The sequence below is a fragment of the Macadamia integrifolia genome, unplaced genomic scaffold (assembly GCF_013358625.1).
Source record: "Macadamia integrifolia cultivar HAES 741 unplaced genomic scaffold, SCU_Mint_v3 scaffold871, whole genome shotgun sequence".
Lineage (NCBI taxonomy): Eukaryota > Viridiplantae > Streptophyta > Magnoliopsida > Proteales > Proteaceae > Macadamia > Macadamia integrifolia.
The window spans coordinates 157,042-176,289 of record NW_024870566.1 but is presented as its reverse complement, the minus strand read 5'-3'; the positions used below and the strand labels follow the sequence as shown (position 1 = coordinate 176,289).

Below are 19,248 nucleotides of genomic sequence, written 5' to 3'. Positions count from 1 at the left end.
TTGCCAAACACTAATAACGTCACAGTACATGTTTCTCCATGCTTTAAGCAGTTTGAAGGTGCACCAAGAGAAGACGGAAAAGGTCCAAGCATTTGGGATACTTACACCCACAAATATCCCCGTCCTCTGTCTTTCTCTCTCTCATATTTATTTTTGCAATCTGCAAAATTATTTGAAAAAAAATATATATATTTTTGAGGTAAAAGCAAATATGACATTTTTTTCATTTAATGAAATAGCAAATATGACCCTAAATATAGTTTCCAGGCAGAACCTGTAGCCAGGTCCAAATTTTTTTTTAACATATATTGACATGCAAACGCACCCCCTCCCCCAAAAAGAAAAGAGAGGAGTTCTACTTCCTGAGCTGGATCACACGTTATTGAGGTTGTATTCTGTGAGGCTTGGGAGTAGTAATCTCAGTCTTATAATGATCAAAAGTGTTTCTCCAAGTGTAATTTGATCCGTATATATCTTACCCCTAAAATAAAATAAATGATGAAAAAATGGTTTCTATGGAAAAGTGTGGCCCTACTCCAAGACACATGGGAAGGAGAAATGACTTATTCACCCCTCATGAAATAGAAAATGACTCCTTTATTAATGTTTCTTTGTGTGCTTCTATTGATCCTTGCGCACACACAAGAGATGCAATCTCCCATAGGAAACATTTTTCCTTATATATTTTACTAATTGTGTGTGTGACTTGTAAAATTATATGTTGGTGTGGCAGATAAGATAAAGGACCATACTAATGGAGATGTAGCAGATGATTCTTATCATCGTTACAAGGTAAACTATTGTTGTTCTTCCTTTCTGTAGGAAACCATGGTTTGTTTGAGGTATTAGTATTGGATTGACCGATCCTAAATCGGTGGATTAGTACGATTAAAATAAAATGGTTAAAGAAGTAACTTTTAAATTAAACGAAAGAAAATATCAATTGATACTTGTTGAGGCAAGAAATTGTCCTAGGTTTCCCATACGTCCTACATAAGAGAACAAATAGAAAAGCAAACACAAGAGAGTAAGGGTCGGGCTGCTCTGGAGGGGGACTCTTTGATGCGTAAGTCATATATTTCTACAAACAGTAATTCCAAGTAGAATGGAAAAGTTTCAATCTCTTTAAAGGGGGGAGTTTACATGGGTATTTATAGTTAGAGCAAGGCGGCAATGGAGAGTCCCAACTTGGTAAGCGTTTTAGTACTAGTAAGAGTTCAGGCATTGTAGGAGTCCAAGCATAGTAAGAGTTTAAGAGAGTAGATCTTCTTGAGTTGATGAGTTTCCTTCTCCATCTAGGATTCCTTGATAGCCCATGAGTGGCTTGATTGCCGACCTACGAATGTGGACTTGGCAGTAGCCAGTCCTTCAAATGGTCCTAGTTCATTTCCTTGGCCCCTAAAGCCAGTCTTGCTGTTCGGCCTTGGACTAACTTACCCAGACCTTGATTGATACTGATCACTAAATCCTTGTGGAAACCGAGCTATAATGGGAGAGTCTTTACTTTCAAGAGCATATGCTACACAAGCAAGAAACACCCATTCAAAGCTATCCCTTAGGTATAATTAATGGGAGCAGGGAGGTCATTACATAGGGTAAAAGAGAGAGATAGACATTGTTGTATGAGGGCGTAGGGTATACTTCCGAATAGAAAACATTATCCCATATATTTTGCCACTTGGTAGAATGATGTGGCTCTCAACTATTGTTGGAGAAATAGAGGGTGGAGTCAACGATTGGGCAGCCGGTTGAAGCTCTTAACATTGACATAATGGTTTTTTTTTTATGTCTATGATCTCTTTTGCCAGTCAAGAGAGGATTTAAACTTAAACAAAATCATCAAATCCAAACTAACCATTGATCATTAATCAATGTGCGTTGGAATGGAATGCAGGAGGATGTGCATCTCTTAAAAGAAATGGGGATGGATGCTTACAAATTCTCCCGAATAGAAAACATTATCCCATATATTTTGCCACTTGGTAGAATGATGTGGCTCTCAACTATTGTTGGAGAAATAGAGGGTGAGTCAACGATTGGGCAGCCGGTTGAAGCTCTTAACATTGTTTTTATAAGGAAAAAGAAATGACGATTATTTATGTTTGGTTGTCAAGAAAATAAAAAGGAATATAGTACATAAATGACATAATGATTTTTTTTTTATGTCTATGATCTCTTTCACCCAATCAAGAGAGGATTTAAACTGAAACAAAATCATCAAATCCAAACTAACCATTGATCATTAATCAATGTGCGTTGGAATGGAATGCAGGAGGATGTGCATCTCTTAAAAGAAATGGGGATGGATGCTTACAGATTCTCCATCTCATAGCCTAGGCTATTGCCTGGTTCGTATGTATATTCATCATCTTCATCATGTAGATAACTTCAAAAGTAGTCCACATAATTAATTGGTATTTAACATCATTCGTCTTGTAAAATGACTAACACGTACCTCAGGTGGAAAGCTTAGAAGGGGAGTGAACAATGAAGGCATTCAATATTACAACAACCTTATCAACGAACTCTTATCCAATGCTCTCTCTCTCTCTCTCTCTCTCTCTCTCTCTCTCTCTCTCTCTCACTTATTACTCATTAGCTTGTTTTTCATTGCAGGAATGCAACCATTTGTAACTCTTTTTCACTGGGATCTTCCACAAGCACTTGAAGATGATTATGGTGGCTTCTTAAGTCCTCACATCATGTGGGTATCTTCATTTCCTTCAACAATTAACTACAATATTCAATAAGTATTAAGCACCGATATTCATAAATCAGTCCTAAGTTGATTGAGTAGAAACCAAAATCAAACCATTTATTAAATGGTTCTAATATCCCAGATCAAAACCAATTACTAAACAGTTCAAGTTAAATGGGTTTTAAACGGTTCCAATTAAACAGATTTTATTGGTTTGGGCTTCAATTTTGATTTTATTGTTGAATCAAGTAAAACACAGTTCTATAGGGCCCATTTGGGAACGAACTTATATTTTAAAACCCAAGGAAAAAATTTGATGTTGCTGGACTTGAACCACACCATCTAATCCCAAATTGCGACTTTAAGAAATAAAATAGTATAAATTAAGTTACATAGTGTTATGGCAAAAAGTACTCATCAATACTAGCGCGACATGTGGACTTGGTTGGTATGAGCAAGTCTAGGACGAGCTAGTCTTGGGACCGAAGGAATTGACCAAAATGGATCCACCTATTTGATAACCAAGTTACACCTACGCCCGTGGATTGGCAGCTGAGCGACCGAGCTACATCCCTCTATTATGCCCACTACTGTAGGTCTGGTGCGGGACAGCAGACCTATGTCCACATCTACAGGGCGACCGAGTTACGTCCCTGCGTTATACCTACTGTTGTAGGTCGGGTGCAGGAAGGCCGACCTATGTCCACATTTGTAGGCCGGCTACAAGGTGATCAACCTAGGTCCACATCTGTAGGTCGGCAACGCAATGGTCAACCACATCCGAGCTACTGAGGTAAGCAATTGAGCTTCTGAACTACATCTACATGTATAGGCTGGCACATGGTGGATCAATCAGCCACCGGGTGCTTGGAAGAAGTGGGTCGGTAGGCAAATGATCGAACCGCTAGTGCACTTGAAGGATCTACGAAGAACCTGTGGTCACTAGAAAGCCCATTCCTAGTCAAATATGTAGACTCCAAGCAATGAGCAAGTCTACCCTAATCAGGAAAGGTCGCTCACAAGGACTCTAACTATCCCTATAAGGAAGGTGAATCCCCCTTCATCCAGTGGATTTAGAAGGTTCCTATAGTAGAAATAACTACCACATGTGCACTTTCCAAGCGTATCACTTTCCATGCTCGGACTCCTACCTCGTCTAAGAGACCTACCACATGCATTGCAACTATAAATACCTAAGTAAGCCCCCTTTAAAGGGATTGAGACTTTTTCATTCTACTTGAAATTACTTTTTGCGGAGACAAATCTGATTTAAGCATCAGAGAGTCCCCATCAAAACAACCTAGTACTCACTCTCTTGTGTTTGCTCTTTTATGCAGGATGTATGGAAAACCTTGGACAATTTCTATCCGTAACAGATTAGCGTCATCCATGGGAATCATTTACAAGCAAAGCCATCACTCAATGACTGTGCGAAGAAGCTTATAGTTGGTTGGCTTAGAGCCGCGGCAGGGTATAGGCTAACCTTATAGTTTCTCAGCCCGGGGCTATAACAGGGGGTAATGAAGTGGAAACTAGTCAAGAAGGAGTGCATCGGGGGTCTAACCTCTCGGCGCAGGAAGATATTCTACCTCCTCCATCGCTACTTACACAGTTAAACCCCAAAGCACCATCCATTGATGCACAGATTCATGGATTACAACTTTAAATTCTTGAGACAATCTCCATGCTCAGGAGATTCATCCATCAATTTGGATTAGTGCTTTCAGAGGTCCCTCCTGCCCTGACGCAAGCTAGCGGATTGCTCCCCCTAAGACTGATACCTGCTTTAAATAATGCGGGTCTAATGGATTATGCAAACACGCATCATTGTGACCTGTAACTCATCGATTGCCAGGATATGAGGGCAATCATACGTACTCTACTGATGTGAATTGACAATGAAGCTCGTAGCCTTCTGAAACTCAAAGAACCATCAATAGACATTCTCAGCAGCTCCAAAAGAACCCAAGCACCAAGAGTACCGAATCTTCGTGGGTCAACCAAAGAATCAGGCTCGTGGGAAATAAGCCCTACCCCAAGGACCGACCTACCAAGAGAACTAACTCCAAGGAGAAGGGCTAATCCACCTAGGAGGACGAGTCCTACTAGGAGGGTGAATCAGTCAAGGTATGGATCAACCCGAGCCTCCACTCAGAATCAGTCAAAACGCAGATCGCTCTAAACCTCTACGTAGAATCATGGTGATGGCCATTCGCATCGCAGAAGTGAAGAACAACTGAGATGCCACAATCGCTGTTGAACTCCCAAGAGATCTCCCAAGAGGGAAACAAGCCTTGAGCATCGTATTTATGAACTGGACAAAAAGTTCAACAACCTTGAGAAGTTCACCGCTGGCATTCCAATGGTCCCAATGCACAAGTATTTTTCCAATAGGATAATGAATGCCGACCTTCCTAAGAAGTTTAAGACCTCGGCCTCTGTTATTTACAATGGGACGACCGACCCGTGGAGCACCTTCACCACTACAACTTTGTAATATCTATCAAAGATAACTTGGATATAGCGCTTTGTTGAGCCTTCCCAGCCTCACTGAAGTCCATACACAAATATGACAAATGAGGAAATATAGAGAATTAGGAAAGGCCTTTATTTCTAGGTTCTAAAGTAGTATCAAGAAACAGAAGACCTTTGCTATTCTCTTTGCCATGAAGCAAGGTCAAGATGAGTCACTCTAGGAATACATCATCCGATTTACAAAATCCATGGTGGATATCAAAGACCTCGATTACTAGGCGGCATTCGGTGCTCTTTATCACGCAGTGTGCCATGACGAGCTCATCAAGTCCTTGTCAAAGATGTTCCCAATGAGTATGTGTGAACTATTTCAGCACTGTCAAAAGTATGTTGTAATGGACGATAACATGACAGTATGTAAGGGGATAACATAGCTGCCTTAAGAAAAGAAGAGGAGCACAGTGCATCCCAAAGAGGATGAGCATGATTCAAAAAGGACATGAGCAACGATCTCAAAAAACTTATAACTGGGTTGAGCTAGGTACAAGGTGCTCATGGACATAAAGGATAAGAAGATCATCCGTTGGCCGAGGCCTATGCTATTGAGCTTGACCTGAAGAGATATTTTTAGTTCCACAAAGACATCGGGCACCACACCGATGAGTGTCGAGCCTTGAAGCAAGAATCATAGGACTTCATGAAGATAGGCTATCTCAAGGAGTATATTAAGGGTCATGAGGCTAAACGATCGACCCAGAAGGAGAAAGGGGAGGTGAGCACCTTCAAGACCAGCCATGGAGAGATGATGTAGAAAAGAGGCCACAAGCGATAAGTGACCAAAAAGTCGATCAGACCCACCCTACACGCTATTCTTAGGGGGCCAAGGTCTGAATTAGTAAGGAAACCAAAGGCACACGCCCGCTTCATCTGTGTTACCGAGGAGCCAGTCAAGGTCGCTCGGAAAGACCTAGCGATCTCTTTCTCTGACAATGACCTAAAGGGCTCGAACTTTTAACACAACAATGTCATTGTGGTTTTGCTAGTCATTGCCAATTGCTCATTCCATAGGGTTCTCATAGACTATGCTTCGTCAATCGATGTGATGTCTTACGACAATTACCATAAGTTCGACTTTGGAGATGATAAGCTCAAGCTAACTGGGGTCCTCTGTAAGGTTTTTTAGGAACCACGATACAGATTGAAGCATGCATTGAGTTCCCTCTCTCGGCCACTACTCTGGTAAACTTCATGGTTGTCAAGATGATGTTAGCATACAACGCCATCCTAGAACGATCATCTTTGAATGACCGAGGGGTCATAGCCTCCATAAAGCATCTAAAGGTAAAATTCCTTATAGAACAGGGGATTGGGGAGTGTCGCTAGAGCTAGAAGAATTCACACAAGTGCTATAAAAAATTCATCAAAGTAATGATGAATACCTGCTCAGGCTTAGCATGTAGCTTAGAGGTCGAAGGCATTAAGGACAAGGCCCGATTGTAGTGGGGAGAACCAGTGGAAGAACTGGTGCAAGTCTCGTTATTCAAGGAAGATTTGAGCCATATGGTTCAGGTCGGAGCATTGTTGAGTGATGAGTAGACCCATAGAACAATGGAATTCTTTAGGAACAACGTAGATTTCTTTACTTAGTCAGCCCTTGACATGCCAAGTATTCCGACAACTGTGGCAGAGCACGGTTTGAATGTCGACCAAATCAAAAAGAAGAATCTTCACAGAAGGTCATCAATGAAGAAGTGGAAAAATTAAAGTCGTGTCAGACAGTTTTAGTTCCCTACTTGGTTGTTCAACATTGTCATAGTCCCTAAGTCCAACGAAAAGTGGAGAATCTATATTAACTATACCGACCTGAACAAGGCGTGCCCCAAAGATTGTTACCCTTACCATGGATTAACCAACTCATAGATGCCACGATAGGGCATGATATACTAACCTTCATGAATATTTTCTCAGGAAACAACCAGATCAAAATGAAAGTAGAAGATGAATAAAAAATCGCCTTCTTCATCGAGTGACAAAATTTCTACTATAGGGCTATGCCCTTCAGATTAAAGAACACTGGAGCCACTTACCAGAGAATTGTAAACAATTTGCTCAAGAAGCATATTAGAAGAAACATAGAAGTATATGTTGACAATGACATTCTCGTAAAAAGTGCAAAGTCTAATCAACATATGACTGACCTGGAGGAAGCCTTTGGAGTCCTCCAAAAAAATCAGATGTAGCTGAACCCCTTTTAGTGTGTCTTTGGAGTTACCTCATGCAATATTTGGGGTTTACGGTCTTAATAGAGGGATAAAAGCTAACCCCAGAAAAATTCAAAGAATCCGGGACACAGCCCTGCCCAAGAATGTCTGAGAATTTTAGAGACTCATCGGTCAAGTCACAATACTAAACCGTTTTGTCTCCTATACGGGCAACAAATGCCTACTTTTCTTTAAAACTCTGAAAATATCCAGTCCCTGAAGGACTTCATCTGGGTGTCAGACTGTCAGGATGCATTCGAAGCACTGAAAGTGTACCTCGAGTCACCTCCTCTCTTAGTTTGACCAGAGACAAGGAACGAGCTACAAGTCTACTTATATGTGTCTCTAGTGGCCTTTAGTGCAGCCCTAATAAAGAAACAGGAAAAAGAGCATAGGCTAATCTACTATATCAGCCACATCCTCCTAGACATAAAGCCTCGGTAGTCAGGCTTGAAAAAGCTAGCTTTCACATTGATTGTCATTGTTCAGAAATTAAGGCCATACTTCCAAGAGTATTCAATTGTGGTGCTAATCGACTAGCCATTGAAGAAAATCCTTCACAAGCTGAGTGCCTCGGGGTGACTAGTCAATTGGTTGGTTGAGCTGAGCAAGCATGATATAGATTACCGTCCTAGAACTGCCATAAAAGGTTAAGCCCTGGCATACTTCATAGTTGAGTGCACACTAGCCGAAGAAGAAACTGAAGAAGAAAACGCTCCTCTCCTTCAGGCGTGGACGTTGTACGTTGATGGTTTGAGGAGCAGAACAAGGAGTGGAGCAGGACTAATCTTGATGAGCCTTAAGGGATTCAATATCTAGTATGCCATACATTTTTCCTTCACCGCCACGAATAATAAGGTGGATTATAAGGCACTAATAGAGAGACTCCAAGTAGCCGAACGATACAAGCTACTGAACTACTTGTCCACAGCGACTCACAGCTTATTATCAATCAAGTGAAAGGAGACTATGAAGCCAGAGATAAGTATTTTGGTCACCCAATTAGCCAAGTTCAAAATAAAACAAGTTCCCATAACTAAAAACACCTTGGAAGACACTTTACCTCGACTAAAAACGGCGGACTACAAAGGCATGGGAAGCACAGTGTACATCGAGGTACTGCAAAATTCTACCCACAAAAAGGATGAAGTTTGCTACACCGAGGAAGGTCCGAGCAGGATGGACCCCATCATCAAGTACCTCAAAGACAACACTCTATTTGAAGATCTAGCTGAAGCATGAAAGGTGAAGAGACGACCAATGAACTACATCCTGGGGGAGGACGGAACATTATACAAAAGGCTGATTCGAGGCCTCTCCTCACGTGCCTTGGTCTGACCAAAGCCGAATACGCCTTAGCTGAGGTACATTACGGAATTTGTGGAAGCCATCTGGGCGGCCAAACCTTAGCATACAAAGTCCTTCGGCAAGGCCTCTACTAGCAAAAAATATGAAGAAGTTCATCACAAATGATGTGATTTACCAGTTCAGGTTGTCTAAGATCCTACTGAGGGATAACAGAAAACAATTTGACAACAAATGTTGACAACCCTACTTTCAGAAGGTTCTGTAACAAATACCACATTGAGTTCCATAAAAACGCCATGGCATACCCCCAATCAAACGGCCAAGTAGAAGTATCCAACCGAACCATCCTGGATGGGCTGAAGAAACTACTTGAACATGAATAGAAAAAGTGGGCTATCGAGCTACTTAGCTTACTTTGGGCTTATCAATCTACCATTCAAACTCTGACTGGAGAAACACACTTTAAACTGGCGAATGGAACTGAAGCCTTCACTCCAGTCAAAATTCTTATAGGGGAACATAGGTCCCAGAGTTTCAAAGAAGATACAAACGAAGAACGGTGACGAGCTAACCTAGAGTTCCTGGACGAGGCACAAGAGAAGGCTGCAATTAAGAACAAGAAGACTGAAAGGTTATACAACTCAACGGTAAAGAAAAGTGTCTTCCAGCTAGGCGACCTAGTACTCCGAAGAACCAAGTCCTCCAAGATATGAAACATTGGTAAACTAAGTGCTAACTGGGAAGGACCGTACATAATCTTCAAGATAGTACGTCCAAGGACGTATCACTTGTAGACTCAGGGGGAAGAAGCCATACCAAGAGCATAAAACTCAGGGAACATCAAGAAGTATTACCAATAACCTACCGTGGATTAACCGATCGGGTCAAGCTACTAGGACTATTTTAATTAAATTAATTTTCAGTTTAGATTGCTTTTCAGTTTGTTAATTCATGTTTCTCAACACTCAATTCCTAAATACAAGTTAAATCTTCACTGCCTCATTTCGGTGTCAACTCCAAAAAGACCTTACATTCCGAAACAAAAATATCGACCTACTTCGGTCTGCAATATCAAATACCAACTCTGAGTTGGAAACTAAGACCTTACTCTCTAAGGTAAAAATCCTGATCTACTTCGATCGAAAATTTCAAAGACCAACTAGAAGTAGGCAACTAAGACCTTACACTCTAAGGCTAAAATCCCTATCTACTTCGGTCGATAATCTCAAAGACCAACTCCGAGTTGGCAACTAAGACCTTCCACTCTAAGTGAAAGGTCAGATCTACTTCAGTTAGCAATCTCAAAGACCAACTTTGACTTACAAGGTTTCTCTTTCAAGACAAAGTCTCGACACTAGATGTACACATCCAAGTGGAAAGAAGAAACTTAGGCTTCAAAGTCCTTCGAGGCATTGTAAGTCTTTATTGCTCGGTCTCGCGCAACCGCCAGTTGCTCTTGAGACGATTTAAGTTCTGACTCGAGTTGAGCACTCATCATTTGGCATCTTCCCTGGCCTATCGCTCATGATGTAGAGGGAGGTCCCCTTCTTCAATGCGAGCCTGAGCAGAACCCAAATCTGCCTTAACGCTCGAGATATTCCCAAACAAAGTCTTCTCTTAATCCTCTTAGCGAGACTTTTTAGCAGTATAGGCTTTAACAGCCATGATGACTTGAACCTCAAATAGAGACGCTCGCCCCTGAGCATACAAAGTGGAGGCCCTAGCAACCTCACACTTGGATTTCACAATCCCTAGCCACTCGAACAAAGAATTAAACTCCCCATCCTTGGCAGCGATCTCCCTATCCTTTCCTGTAGTCTCTCAGTCCTTGGCGGCAACAAAAGCCTAGAGCGCCTCGACCATGGCTTCCAACCTTTCTGTTTGATCATAATATTTGGAGGGATAAGATGAGGCATGCACAACACAACATAAAGATTACAAACTAAACAAACAACCATGATATCCATAGAATATAAGCTATTAATCCGAGAAAGCGTGGCTCTTCTATTCCAATCGAGCTCGCCGGTGGTTATCCCTTCCAGGCACCCCTCATCACAAGGACATTGGCGAGTACAGGTCCAAAAGCCAGCCATGAAGTTCTTCTTAAAAAACATATAGTCCTTGTATAGCCTGCATCGTCAAGGGCCACTAGGTCCCCCCAGGCCACAGCCTCAGCGAGCCGGTCAGACTCCTCAACAGGTTCTTTGACTCCAGGGGTGCTCGGCCTCAGCACATGGTTCGGCATCAGGACCAATGACTCTTTGGATGACAAGACCCCCTCTTAGGATTTCTGGTTGGATCCCTTGGCAATGTGTGTACTCTCCCTGGAGTGGCTTCTGCTCTTCCACCTCCTAGGGCGGTACCCTCTCCTCCACTCGCTCCTCCAAGGAAAGAACTACCATGGGAGGAGGTGAACGAGTACCCCATGGCAGATCAACCTCAACCTCAACCAGAAGGGCTGTCTCATCAGTTTTTTCCTCAGTAGGCCAAGAAACCTACTCAACCATAAGGGTTGGAGCCACCGAGGGAGGAGCATCCACCTCAGCCATTCTCCTCTTTCAGCACCTCTCCTACAAGTGTTTGGATGCCTTAACCTCTCACCCTTTGTACCTCATCCAAGTTCCTATTCTAGGCTTTGTAGGTGAAGATAATTTACAATGACTGACGACTGATCCGAATTGCAGAACAAAATGATAAGATTAGTAAGAAGTGAGAAATCAACAATGGTAAAAAAGAGAAGGGAAACCCTCAGTCGAACTATTCACTACACTTAGGTCGTGCCGAGCAAGAGAGTCCTCATCACCCAGCTCGACAATATTAATGGTGCGACCCACCTCTTACAGTGCAACAAGACTCTGCTGTCAGACAAGGGAGCGTGGGATAAACGTTCACCATTGTAATATCAGGCTCATACTAGACATTGTTGACCAACATACCTTCGAACCCTGACACAAAATAAAAATTATTATTGCATCCCTTAATAGAAGAGGGGTTGCCCACCACCAGTTTGACCTTTGCATGCTGGCTCAGGGTATACTAACCATGACGATGACCTAGCATGTTCAAATGAAAATAGGATAGGAAAAAATTTAAAGAAGTTGTTCGGTCAAGACCAAACACGAGGATGCTAAACCACAGCATGTTCCGAACCCTTTAGGAACGAGTTATGGAGGGCAAATGCCGAAGTAAGTGAAGATTTTGCTCAACAAAGGGTGGACAGGAAATAGGAACCCACCTTTGAAGAACTCTTCATATAGACATACTTCATCATCGATCAAGCTACAAGCCTTCTCATTCACAGAAGGAGCTCAGAGCATGATCGAGTCAAAGATGTGGTAGGTCTTCCTAATCCTGACTAGGTTCCCTTCAGTTACATGACTATGGAATTTTTTGCTTCGTAGCCCAGCCCTGTGGGACTATTAAAGGTAGGATTGATTCCTCGAAAGGACTAGGCCCCGCCATTATAGATAGAACCACGACGGGGAAGGAAATAGGATGGATTCGGATACACTCCTTAGGGTCGTTTCTGCTGGAGAAGTAGGGGGACAGCGAAAGTGGCCCTATTAGAAGTGGTGATCACCCCGATCTCCGTTGACAGGTCTCTATTGGAAGAAGCCATTAATGCCAGAAGAAGAAGTAGAAGAGCTATAAAAAATAGAGAAGAAACCAAAGAAAGGAAAACTGAGATAAGTAGAAAAGGGCTTATTGGCAGTCAAGTGAAATCCTGAAAGAGGAAACAGGGAACACAATGCCAGAAATGGTCACAAACAGAGACGAAACGAGTGGAGGAATGTCAATGGCAAAGCCGTGAGAAGACTTGCAGAGAACAAAAAATCTCGTAGAATACTCACAACAATCGGAGAGGAAGAAGAAGAATAAGAGATACTAAAGCACATATAAACCCTCAGTGGATTGGGGGCCACTAAATGCTAGCCATGACCTGATGCTCCTTATAGAGAAGCGTGAGATTTTAACCAAGCAGATGCGATGGTTCCGCTTCACAACACTCAACCGACAATGCGATTGTCGACATGGCATCCCCTCATTTATCAACCTGTCAATAATGCATCTTTCAATTATTAGTAGGCTACTTCCACTTAAGCACCTGGATTGGGAAATCCACAGTACATTAATGGAAAAAAAGATAAAGAGTTTGAAACCCGAAAAGGTGGATGAGTGTATGGCGGTTGATCCCTCCTCACAATAACATTTGTTCAGTTGCTTAAGCAAGAAAAACGCCACCGCTTGACAAGTGACCTTCTCCAGTTCCTGGAAACCACTTTTCTCATTCCGACAACTATATTGAGTTAGGACTACGTTTACTGCTTGGACGCTGGCTAGGTTCATCTGGGAGCCAGTTCAAGGGTGGTCCACTACTCCCACCAACCATAACTGTCTCGGTAGGAGTGGGGAGTTATTTTGTTATGGAAAAAGTACTCACCAATACTAGCACGACATGTGGACTTGGCTGGTTTGAGTGGGTCCAGGAAGAGCTAATCTCAAGACCAAAGAAACATACTAGGATAGATTCAGCTATCTGAAAACCAAGTTACACCTACGCCTATGGATCAGCAGCTGAGTGATCGAGCTTCATCCCTGCATTATGCCCACTATTGTAGGTCGGGTGCAGGATGGATGACCAATGTCCACATCTGTATACCAGCTGCAAGGAGATCGACTTATATCCACATATGTAGGTCGATAATCGTGTGACCAAGCCACATCTAAGCTATTAATGTCAGCATTCAAGCTACCGAGGCCTAGAAGATCGCTCGGAAGAAGTGGTAGGTGAATGACCGAGCCGCCAGTGCGGTAAAGGATCTATGAAGAACCTGTGGTCGCTAGGGAGCCCAATCCTAGTCAAATATGTAGGCTCCAAGCAAAGAGCAAATCTAACCTAATCAGGAAAGATCACCCACAAGGACTCTAAATATCCCCGTAGGGAAGGGGAATCCCCCCTCCTCCGGAAGATATAAAAGGTTCCTACACCAGAAACAACTGCTACCTGTGCACTTTCCAAGCGTATCACTTACCGTACGTGGGCTCCTACCTCAGCTAGGAGGGATACCAATTTGAGACTTTCCATGACCATCATGTTACAACTATAGATACCCAGGTAAGCCCACCTTTGATGAATCTAGACTTTTCTATTCTACTTGGAATTACTGTTTACAAAGAGAGATTTGATTTAAACGTTAGAGAGTCCCACGCCGGAGCAGCCCAATGCTCACTCTCTTGTGTTTTCTCTTCTATGCAGGAAGCACGGAAATCCCGAGATGATTTCTTTCTGCAACACATAGTGTAAATCCACTAGAAAATACTAGAGAGTATATATAGAATGACATGATAACTATTTTTTTTATTGGTTTAATAACATATAATTTCTAATAGGTTTATTGATTCAACTAACGGCTTTTTTGTTCAAAATCAACCGTTCTAATAAATGATTTCACTGTTTAAAACAAAAACTAGACCAATTAATAACGGTTTATTGATGGTTTAAATGGTTCAATTCAGTTTTAATAAATGGTTTTTGTTGGATTTCACACCCTAACCATCAATACTGTTTCAGGTATTAGGGGATGGTTAATTGGTCGGAACACAATTTAGAACCGGGCCAGACTGGCCCATAAAGCTGGTTAGACTGATAGAATAAAATCAGTTCCTAGTTTTCCTACCAGACCCCTGTTTTTGTACAAAAATTGTGGCTAAACCAAGAAAACAGGAACAGGATCCCTAGAAGGCTAGAAGTTGTGGGGCTCCACTAGGGTGCTACCGGGCTAGATTTTATAAACCCAAGGCCATCCAAAGGTTCCCATGGGTCAGTCCAAGCCTGGCTTGGACTTTTCGGCCAAACTTGCACTCTTAAGCTCCACTGAACTTGATCAAACTATTGGACCTATATCTTCCTCTTTCCTCTAATTTATCTCACAATGATGACTTTCGGGACTATTCGGGGCTTTGCTATGAAACATTTGGTGATCGAGTGAACCACTGGGTGACAATCAATGAGGCATGGGCCTTCTGCAATGGGGGGTACACCGAGGGCACCAAGGCGCCGGGACGATGCTCGAAGTGGGTGGAGAATTGTAGTGCTGGGAATTCTGGAACTGAGCCATATATTATGACCCATAACTTGCTTCTTGCTCATGCTGCTGCAGTAAGGGAATATAAGGAGAAGTACCAAGTGAGTAGTGTGACCTAACATATATCATTCTCTCTACGAACCATACCATAGTTTGATTGATTAAATATTAAAACTAAGTTTGGAAAATTTAGTAAGGTTTATTTGGTGACAAGTTGATATGTATGAGTGTGTTATGCAGGCATCACAAAAGGGCAACATTGGAATAACACTAGTCTCACACTGGTTTCTTCCTTTCTCTAGAGACAAGTCCAACAAAGATGCTGCTCAAAGAGCACTTGATTTCATGTTTGGACGGTTAGAATTTTATACCAATTCAACTGAAAAGAGAGAGAGAGAGAGAGAACCTTTTCAAATATTTTATTTTCTTCTCTTTTCTATCAATTTCTTGCCAACCAAACACGTGCAAATTAAGTGGTCTTTTATATCCATTTCTGGAGACTGTTCTTTTTTTATTTGTTAATTTATTACAACACAAGTTTCTGGACCCATTAACATATGGTGAGTACCCTCAGAGTATGAGATCTCTAGTGGGTGATCGGTTGCCAAAATTCTCTGAAGAGCAATCTCGCATGGTAAAAGGGTCATTTGATTTCCTCGGAATAAACTATTATACTTCAAATTATGCTGCTAATGTCCCCTCAGCTAACAATTTAAGAAAAAGTTACACTACAGATCATCATGCCAATTGTACAAGTAAGTCCCACAATTTCAACTTACAAGCTTTAAGTTTTGCCAATTAGATGCTTGCATTTTAAGTGCATGTATATTAATTTTAGGGAGAGGGTTCTCTCTGCTGCCGGAGTGCAGTTTCGGGTGAATGAGGGAACCTCATCTCATTTTGAATCTAACTAAAGGAGTGGGGGTATTTATGATATTTTACCTCCTTACATGAACAATGATATGTGAGCAGATATGCTATTTCATTTTTGGGCTGGCATTGTGCAAATCTTTTGCCCTAATTTTTATTATCTTAATGTCACAGCTGAGCAAAATGGAGAGGCCATTGGTGTGCAGGTATAAGTTTAGAAAGCATATCAACATTTTTTTTTTTTTTTTTTTGAACTTCTTGGGGAGATCTTTGCATGACTTTAGGAAATTAAAAAGAAAAGGATTTTTTTTTAATTAATTACATTGTATATTATTTAAATATACGATACTTAAATTCTTGGACTGACTCATCAACCCCAAAATTGGTTTGATTTGAGGGGTTGGTCTAGGTCATAGCCTTACATTGAACCACATAAATCTTTGTGTGTGTATTGTGTGATTATGAATTAGCAATTCTCATTCATTTTTCTGCATTGTTTTAAGTTCTCGTTTTCTACATGTACTCAAGGTGGTTTTCTTAATCCAGACTAGTGCAGGATGGCAGTTTATTTGTCCGCAGGGAATCCGAGATGTCCTGATTTATACAAAGAAAAAATACAACAATCCTGTTATGTACATCACTGAGAATGGTAAGAAAATTGGAAGTTTAATAGAGCACCACTAGCTAGAAACGGTCTTTTAGTATTGAAATAAAATTTGAATAAAACCTATAATCCTTTTTTTTTTTTTTAATCTTCATTTTATTAGGGAAAATTTTTTATTTTATTTATTTTCTTTATTTTCATCCATTGTTTCTAGCTAACCAAACAGGACCTAGCTAAATAATGTTATAGCCAGTAGTAATCAAAATTAAATTCTTTTGGACCTCTGAACAGGAATGGGTGAGTTTAATAACAATTCATTAACACTGGAGGAAGCCCTGAAGGATGACTTGAGAGAAAGTTTTCACCGTCTCCATCTTTTATATGTTCAAAGAGCCATCATCATGTGAGCATCAGTTAAATGTTAATTACTAGTAAATAAAATGTAAAGAACCATTAAAAAAATTTAATGGAAAAAAGAAGCCTAAAGCCTCACACCCCTCATGAAAGGCAGAAATTTGACCCCTCATTATGCTTCTACTAGTATTCCTATTGGCCCATGTGCTGGTGGAGGGTCACACCACCTCTTACGGAACCCTCTCCTAGAAGTTAAATATTTATGTTTTCCATCGGCCAACTTTGACAACCAAAAAGGGAGGATGATCGTACCGTCCATCTCAATACTATGTCTAGATGGATGGTCGCAATTTTCTAATAGGATTGATGTTTGATTATTATTGTAGAGCTAATTAATCATTTAATTAGGTTTGTTCTTAATATTTATTATGTGTTTTGGTAATTTGATAGGGATAGCGTGGATGTGAGAGGATACTTTGTGTGGTCTCTGGTAGACAGCTTTGAGTGGGGTAGTGGATATACGGTATGATTTGGCATCAACTACATGGATTATAAAGATGGGTTGAAGAGATACCCAAAGAAGTCTGCCATTTGGTTCAAAAAATTCCTCCAAAAATAGTGATTGAACAGTACTGGCCGGCCATGCATGTAATAATATGACTATATTTCAGACTGACTATGGCTACGTAATGAGCCCCCCACCCCCCCGACCGGCCGACCGTGATTAGCGCAGGTGTAGCTTTTATCAAATATATTAGTAGCTTTCCCTTTATAAATGTCATGGTAGAAGTAAGGACTCTAAAATATAATTAAGATTTGAGATTAATAACTTCAACCATAATATATACATTTCAATGTGCATAAATATAAGTTATAATATATTTCAACTATTATACATTCAAGAAAAGATCAATGGTCAGCAATGTTGATCATATAAGGTTAATTGATTTTATTCAAGTTATTGATCCTAAATGTTTCTCGTTAACTATAAATCAATATCTTGAAAAATAAAAAAGGAACACTAAACTGTATAATCGAAAAATTACCATGCATTGTCTGGCATAATCCATAGCTAGAAACAAGACGGGGCAGGTAGATTGATTTTTTTTTTTTTTTAGTACGTAACTAATGAGCATTAGCTAAGGACCTAAAGTACATGCAAACTAGTATGGATTTGCAGCGGTACAAAGGAATAGGGGAAATACCCACCAATTGATTCATCATATGTTTAAGTAAGAGGCCACCCCATAGGAGTTCGACCATTTGGAAAAAAAAAAAATTAGCAACTTATTTTTAAACCTCCCTAGGAGTTCGGCCATTGTAATCCTATATGCAAAGAAGTAGTGATCTTTTGCGGGATGGCTTTGACCCCCACTGTCCATACTCCTAACCTGGACCTTGATCCCCTAACACCCATAGAAGTAATTTTTTATTTTTTTAGACATAGACGTAAAATGTTAAGGCAATTAAATCATTGCAAAGAAAAATCACAGGGAATAGCAAGCTGAATCATTTCATGGATTTATCTTATATGCAAAGGATGTAAAGAATGACCCACATTCCAATTTGAAGAATAAATACTAACATCCACACCTAAAAAACTTAGTAGTTGGTGATTTTTTATTTACCAACTTCATTGCAATGAAGATAGGAATTGATATTTTCGGTCCAGTACTCCAAATATAGGTAATAAAAATTTGAATCACCTATGGATGTTTTAACACATCTTTGAAAATAATTTATACAACATACAAAAATAATTGCCACATTTATTATACACATTGCATGAAATGATAACAAAATTATCAGGAAAATTTTGCATAATTTTTTTTTTTAAATACTTATATATATGTTCTAAAGTTGATATAGATACAAACTTAAATATAACATACATGATGTTATATTAAAAATATTAGCATTGACCATCAGTGTTTACATGCAATAGACTAAATTAGAAAGTTCTATATTATGATATGAAGGGAAAAAACAAAGTAATATTGATCAATTCAGTCCGTCAATCCCTTCATTTCAATCAATCAGTAGTACAAAAGATTACTTTCCTTTGCTTTTAGTGGATAGCTAATGTCATTTCTTCCACTAATGCTTATACCCTAAAAACCATAGTCTCCAACTACAAATAACTTCTCTAATTTCACTTATAAACCAAGTTCCACAACAGTGCATTCCATTAATGTAAATATAAGAAACGAACCAGAAAAAGAAAATCTCTAGAGTGCATTATGTTTCTTGAATCAAGTAGGAATCGAGGAAAATTACGAATCTGACAGTCTGATCACAAGTGGATATCAACTTTAAAAGTAAAAACTTTACCTAACACTTTCCACACTGGTTTCCAAAGAAAATAAACAGAACCAAGCCATAATAAAAGAAGAAAAATAAATGGAAAATGTGACCTGGTTCAAAAAGATTTCTGACAGTTGCCAACATCCTAGGTTCCGGACCAGTTTTAAGAAAATAGTTTTTTGTTGCATTGAAGCTCCTTGAAATTGCAATAACTCTATACGTAATACTACTTGTGTCTCATCATTTGATATTGGCAAGTACAAAATGTTACGCCCCAATTCCAGGATC

At 40.3% G+C, this 19,248-nt stretch overlaps 1 pseudogene; it reads left to right on the top strand.

Annotated features, from left to right (window-relative positions):
• The window catches only part of LOC122070282, a 17,883-nt pseudogene extending 513 nt beyond the window's left edge, over window positions 1–17,370 (top strand).
• Window positions 17,371–19,248: the final 1,878 nt, after the last annotated feature.